The sequence below is a fragment of the Bos mutus genome, chromosome 15, assembly GCF_027580195.1.
Source record: "Bos mutus isolate GX-2022 chromosome 15, NWIPB_WYAK_1.1, whole genome shotgun sequence".
Classification (NCBI taxonomy): domain Eukaryota; kingdom Metazoa; phylum Chordata; class Mammalia; order Artiodactyla; family Bovidae; genus Bos; species Bos mutus.
This window is the reverse complement of record NC_091631.1, coordinates 14,310,770-14,318,102: the sequence shown is the minus strand read 5'-3', so window position 1 is coordinate 14,318,102 and position 7,333 is coordinate 14,310,770.

Below are 7,333 nucleotides of genomic sequence, written 5' to 3'. Positions count from 1 at the left end.
TGCCTGGGATATTCCATGGACAGAGGAGCCTGGCAGGCTACAGTCCCTGGAGTCACAAGAGTCAGACAAGACTGAGTGACTAAACCACCACACAATCTTCCGGTCAACCTCTGAAGCAGAAAAGATGTTGAATTTAGGTTACATATGGCCCATTTAAAATGATCCAATATCAAGGATCAATATGGAAGCAGACATTTTTATTTGAAAGTAATTTAGCCATTTTATTGTTTTTGTTATTGTGAGCTTAGGTTTTTAGCTCTTTCCTCTACATCCACATACTTTAGAATCAAAGAGCTATTTTGGTGGATGAAAAATAGGGACAGAAGTTAGAAGATAAGGAATTAGAGGTTTCTTTGTTCACTGTTGACTAACTTAGTCATGTTCAGTGAAGTAGCCAAGTCTTTTTACTAAAACCAGTAGAATTTCTTTACCTGAAAAATGATAATAATTTAATCAACTGTACTTCTGTATTTCCAATTTTATCCGGTTTTAAATCAGAACACATATGACAATACATAGCATCTTATAAATAACAGAATGTTTTACTTTTTAATTGTACTTATGATGGTGCATCTTCAGGTTGATGGTGTCATTGACACCTTGGAGGTTGTAGAGAAAATCTAGGAAAATAGTTAAAAATGTGATGCCATTTTAAGACATCCCAAAAGTTAGATATTGAAATAACTTCAGCTTTAAAAAAAAAACCTATGCTGGTGCTGCTGCTGCTAAGTCACTTCAGTCGTGTCTGACTCTGTGCGACCCCATAGATGGCAGCTCACCAGGCTCCCCTGTCCCTGGGATTCTCCAGGCAAGAACACTGGAGTGGGTTGCCATTTCCTTCTCCAATGCATGAAAGTGAGAAGTGAAAGTGAAGTCACTCAGTTGTGTCCGACTCTTAGCGACCCCATGGACTGCAGCCCACCAGGCTCCTCCGCCCATGGGATTCTCCAGGCAAGAGTACTGGAGTGGGGTGCCAAAAGCAAAGGGGACCGTAAGATTTGTTTAATGATGCCAGAATTATATTCTTGAAATAAAAGTTGATTCTATATTTTAAAAGGATATTTTGGTGAGTAGTATGGAAATAAAACTGAAAATCAAAATCAAGATACATTTTGGGGATGCTGATCTTCCAGGACAAAGAGGAAAGTAAATGTCTAGGCAGAAAAAGCAAGCTACCAATGAAGAGGAAATTTTAAACTAAGTTTTCTTTCACAACAATATGTATCAGAAAACTGTGTTGCAATGTATATTATCTTTTGAATGAAACAAAGTATCACAAATAACAAACCCAGCCAGATTGTCCTTATTAATTAAAGGACATTAATTAAAGGAATTCAAGCACCTATCCATTTTTTCTTGGAGAATAAAAAATAATTCATAATGAAATGTAGTCCACTGAGAGATGATCTCATGATAAAGAATTTAGCCTATTACACAGAATGAAGTAAGTCAGAAAGAGAAAGATAAATATTGTTTCTAACCCATATATACGGAATCTAGAAAAATGGTACTGATGAATTTATTTGCAGGGCAGCAATAGAGAAACAGACATAGAGAATAGACTTATGGACATGGGGAGAGGGGAGGGGAGGGTGAGATGTATGGAAAGAGTAACATGGAAATTTACATTACCATATGTAAAATAGATAGCCAATGGGAATTTGCTGTATGGCTCAGGAAACTCAAACAGGGGCTCTGTATCAACCTAGAGGGGTGGGATGGAGAGGGAGATGGTTGGAAGGTTAAAAGGGGAGGGGATAGATGTACACCTATGGCTGATTCAGGTTGAGGTTTGACAGACAACAACAAAATTCTGTAAAGCAATTATCCTTCAATTAAAAAAATAAATTAATTTAAAAATTTAGGAATGAATATATGTAAAAGGGATCGGTGGTGAGTATACAGTCAACTTTAAATAAATTTAAAATAATGATTATAGAAGATAATATATATGTTAAGAATACTAACAGTTTAAACCCCAATGTAATTAAGAAGATTAGAAGGGGAATGAAGTTCTTTCTCATCTTTCATAGCAAGTCAATTGACACAACTTAGCTTGACTAAACTTGTAAAATGTAGTTTAAAATGAATTATTTTAACCTCAATATTTCTCATTTTTTAATTAAATTTTGTATTCGTATATTTTAGTAATACCTTTACTGTTAAGAAATACTTTTTAAAAGTTAGTAACTTTTAATCTATCTAAAAGTCAACATTTTTACTAAATGTGTTCATTTTAATGGAATAATCTCAATATTTTTATTTAAAATATGAAAAATATGAATCCATGTTTAGTAATGCCTTTATAAATAATGATCTTCTGATTCATTCTATCTACACTGATAGAAAGATTGATGAGATCACAACATATATATCTCAGTATCCTGAATGAAATGCGCTAATATTGACAACTGCTACTTCTCTGTGGTGGGATTGGGATGATTTTATATCTTCTTATTTATTCATTTATTATTAAAAACAAACCAAGAACATATCTATTTGTAAATCTAAGAATGACAATAAAATTAAAGTTTGTATATACACATATCTAACTAAATCCTGTTTATCACCCAGTCACCCCAGCACACTTATTGCAATCTGCTTCTACCTTGTGTGGCAATACTCTTTCAATCTCTGCTGGTTGTAGCTACATTTGCAGTTATTCCTTCATCAGTGGGCTTCCCTGGTGGTGGGCTTTCCTTCATCAGTCTTGTGTAGTTCACACCAAGATATTGACAACTATTTTACATTGCGTTCTTTAGTTAACTACCCCTAAAGAACAGTAGAACAGTTGAAAATGCCTTTTAAAAAATTCCAAAATTAGCTTAGCTGGAAGATCAGTTTTGCATAGTGGTTAAGATCATGTCCATTGAGGTCATATAACCATTAGTCAGGGCATTGCCTGCTACAAAGTATGTGACCTTGAGCAAGCTACCCAACATCTCTCAGACACTTTTTTCATTTCTAAAATATTGATTTAAAGTATAGAGCTCATCATAAAGATTACATTATAAAACATTTGCAAAGCACTTAGCATAAAGACACACATGTAGAGCTTAGTCAGCAAAAGCCATTCAAATAATCAATTGCCACTGTCCTAAGTTCTGGACAGGAGATGCATCGGATGCTGTGGGAGCATGTAGCAGAAGGTCCAAACCTAATCTGGGGGTTGGTGATATTTCCAGTACTCTATGAGTCATCCATCTACACCAACATTTCTATAGATTATCTAGAGAGACCTCTGTGAGAGTCCGATGATGGTGAGGAAAAATAATTTCAATGATTAGAAATCAGTTTTCTGTTCTTGCTTCAGGAGATGTCATGTAAATCTGTAGGAATCACTTGCCTGAGAGTAGCTCATTGGGTAATGAAAGGTCAAGGAATCCTACCCGTATCATAACTTATGATAGCTTTAAGCTTTAAAGTGTTTTTTTCTTTTCTTTGAAAAAATTTAACAGGACGTGAAGGAATTAGAAAGAAAACTAAGATATAGCCTGAAAATTGCAATTCAGTACACAAAAAGGATTACCAAAAAATAAAAACAACCCCAAACCCCAAACTTAAACCAAAACCAAACAGCACACACACAGCCGAAGATATTGGCATTTTCAAGTATAAACCTTCGTGGCTTCTTGGGCATCCGTGAGTTTAATCGTTCCGACCCAGACACTGCTCTTGATACACTTCTGCCTATCACCTTATGTGTTACAGACACCCTCCCACCAAATTACATACCAGGAAACACTGGCAGTTGTATTGATAACACTAAATGGATCCTGCTCAGCCCAGTACTAAAATGCTTGTTTGTCTCTCTCGCTGGAAAAAAAAAAAAAAAATCTCCACTTTGCATATTCCACAGAAGGTGAGAATAGTATTGAAAAGGTTAGCCTTTCTAGAAGACTGTCTGGGAATGTCTTAAAACGGACGTGACAAACACAGCATTCAAGCTTTAGTATGACTGTCTCAAGCACCATGCTTTAGAAAGTCTGAACTGACTGTTTCAAGGTCAAAAACATTGAGGAAGTGAAGCAGTTGGGGAAAGGCAGTGAAATGAACAAAAGATGTGCTTGAACAATTTGAAAAATCCAGAAATTTTTCCTTTTTTTCTCAACAAACCACCCATAAATGTACAGGGCAAACAGAATTACTCCAGAACCTTCTCAGATGTGCCCCCAAAGCCACATTTTGCTTATTTTTGTCTTCAATCTTTGTTTAATCATAGCTTGCACATAACTTCCCGAGTAGACATATGTTAGGGGAAATGAGAGGCCAGACTGGTTATTGCTCAGTGTCCTTACATGAGGAATGAAGGAAGTAACCGTACCTGAAATGATACCCATTTTTTGCAGTCCACACCCTACCCCCACCCCCCCCACCCCCACCAGGTTGGTAGGTGAAACAGTTGAGCATATGTATTTGAAGGTTTTCAAAACTAGGTTGAAGAATCTAGTAAATATGTGCAAAGAGCAAAAACATCATCAAGAGTCAGTTTATATCCATCCTCTACCCGCCCCCATGAGACAATTGCTATAATTGCTTTTCTTGCAAAACGTTTTCTAAGTGCCAAGTTATGCAGGGAATGAAGCGTTACCTAGCAATATGGCCAACTTTCAATTATCCATGGCAATGGGAGACAGGGATAGTAGAGATAATTAAAATTCACAGACTGTCTTCAAACTTCAGTTTAATCACTTGCACCCTGCTCCTCTAGCACCAAGCACGCTGGAAGTGCTACCTGAAGATGATATGTTTTGATTCAGGTTTCATCTCTTTCCATGTTCCTTGTCCTCCAAACAGGGGAAACAACAGGAAGCCTTATTTCATTGTTCTATCTTCAGGGTCTAATAAAAAATTTGGATCATAGCAGATGTTCAAAAAATATTGAATTGTTAGAATAGGATGAAATGGAGGGAAAGGGTTTTTGTTATTCCTGAACTGGGAACTGGGTATGAGCCTTACCTGTTTTTGCAGATACTACCAGTCAAACTTTTATAGTATTCAATGAAAACCTTCCTTTTATTTATTTATTTTTTTAAATTTTATTTTATTTTTAAACTTTACATAATTGTATTAGTTTTGCCAGATATCAAAATGAATCCGCCACAGGTATACATGTGTTCCCCATCCTTAAAGTTGTTATCATTACACTCCCTCATTCATTCATTCACAGATGTTTACAGCATGCCAGTATTTGTATTTGAGTACTGGATATTCAGCAGAGAACAAGACAGACAAGATTGCTTCCTTTATGGATCTTAGATTCCAGTTGGAGGAGTCAGATAAAAATAAAAAAAGGCAAATTAAAAATTGTAAGTGGAATGTATTAGTGCTGTGAGGAAAATCTATGGAAACACAATACAGTGTAATTTGGGTGAAGAGAGGCATTAATATAGCATAATTAAAAGTTCCTCTTTGTTGGAAGATGAGGTAGACTGTGCCATGCAAGGGGTCAGATGAAGAGTGTTCCAGGTAAAAAGGACTTAAGCAGAGAAAAGGATTTTGAATCTGGGGAACAATATCAGGTAGTGTAAACTCTCAACTGTTACATCATTCCTTAAAACTGGAATCAGTTGTAAGTGGAAAAAGTTACATTCTTTTTTAAGTTTCAAATAGGGAGCTTTAAAATCATAGTTTCTAGGTCAAAATAACTGATTCTTCACCATATTTAGTGCACAAATCCATTTTAGACTCCAATTAAATGTATGATTTTTTTTTTGTCTGCTTGTAATATAAACAGCACACGCATCCTCCTCTTTTAAATAATCATGGAATTCAATGAAACAGATCATTTTGTCATTGGAAGCTCAGAATACTCTATTCAGCCATCTATTGAATGCTACTCTGTGTTACTTATTGCTTTACATGCTGGGGTTAAATACAGAAAAGTCTACTTCTCATGGAGCTTTGTCTAGCACAGAATTTTTAGGTGGTTTTAAAAATGCCTGTAACCTTGTTTTCTGTCATCACTGCATTTTTTTTCTTACAGACAGTCTAGAAATTGCCTACTGCCAAGAACCTGCTAATATGTCCATATCATCTCAGTTCTCTAGATTTGAGTGTCTCCTCCCAGCTGATGGTTTATTCACCACCAATAGGTTCCATGTATATTTCTCCCTTAATCATTTAAAAGAAGTAATTGACATATAATAAACTACACATATAGAGAGTGTATAGTTTTCTATTATGTGTATACAACCTTCACCACAGTCAAGATGATGAATATGTATCATTCCCACAAGTTTAATGATGCCCCTTTTCATCTCTTCTTCCTCTCAAACCTCCGATCAGTCACCTGCTTATCTATCTGCTTCTTGTCAGTACAGATTAGCTTGCATTTCCTGGAATGTATAAATAGAGTCTGATAGTATTGCTCTTTTTTGGTGTAACTTCTTTCTCTCAGCATAAGGATTTTGAGATACCTCAAGTGTTGTTTAATGTATCAATAGATTGCTCACTTTTTATTCCTGAAGTAGTAAAAATACCACACATATCATAAAATCCACCCCTTTTAAGTATATAATTCAGTGATTTTTAGTATATTCAAAAAAACAACACAACTGCCTAATTCCAGAACAATTTCGTCTACCCCAAATAATCCCATACCCATTAGCAGTCACTCCATTTCCTTTTCCCCCAAGCCCCTAGCAACCACTGATATACTTTCTGTTTCTGTAGATTTGCCTATTCTGGACATTTCATGTAAATGGACCACGCAGTATGAGGTATTTTGTGGCTTCCTTCATTTGGCATAATGCTTTCAAGCTTCCTCCTTGTAGCCTGTATCCGTGTTTCCTTCCTTTCATGGCTGAATTCCATTGTATGAGTGTGCTATTTCCTTGTTGTCATCATTTAGTTCCTCCATCATGTCCAACTCTTTGTGACTCCATGGACTGTAGCCTGCCAGGCTCCTCTGTCCATGGGATTTCCTAGGCAAGGACAGTAGAGTGGGTTGCCATTTCCTTCTCCAGGGGATCTTCCTGGTCCAGAGATCAATATATGATTTGAAGATATTTTCTCCCATTTTTTTGTCCTTTTGCTTTTTTGATAGTGTCTTTTGAAGCCAACATTTTTCAAATTTGATGAAATACAATTTATCTACTTTTTTCCTTGGTTGTTTGTGCTTTAGGTGCCATATCTAAGAAACCAGTGCCTAATTCTTGGTCATGAACATTTATATCTATTTTCTTTTAAGAGTGTTAAAGTTGTATCTCTCACATTTAGCTTTTTGATAAGTTTTGAATTCATTTTGCCTATGTTGGGAGGAAGATGTCCAACTTAGTTCATTTCTAAGTGGATATTCTGTGGTCTTAGCACCATTTGTTGAAAAGACTAT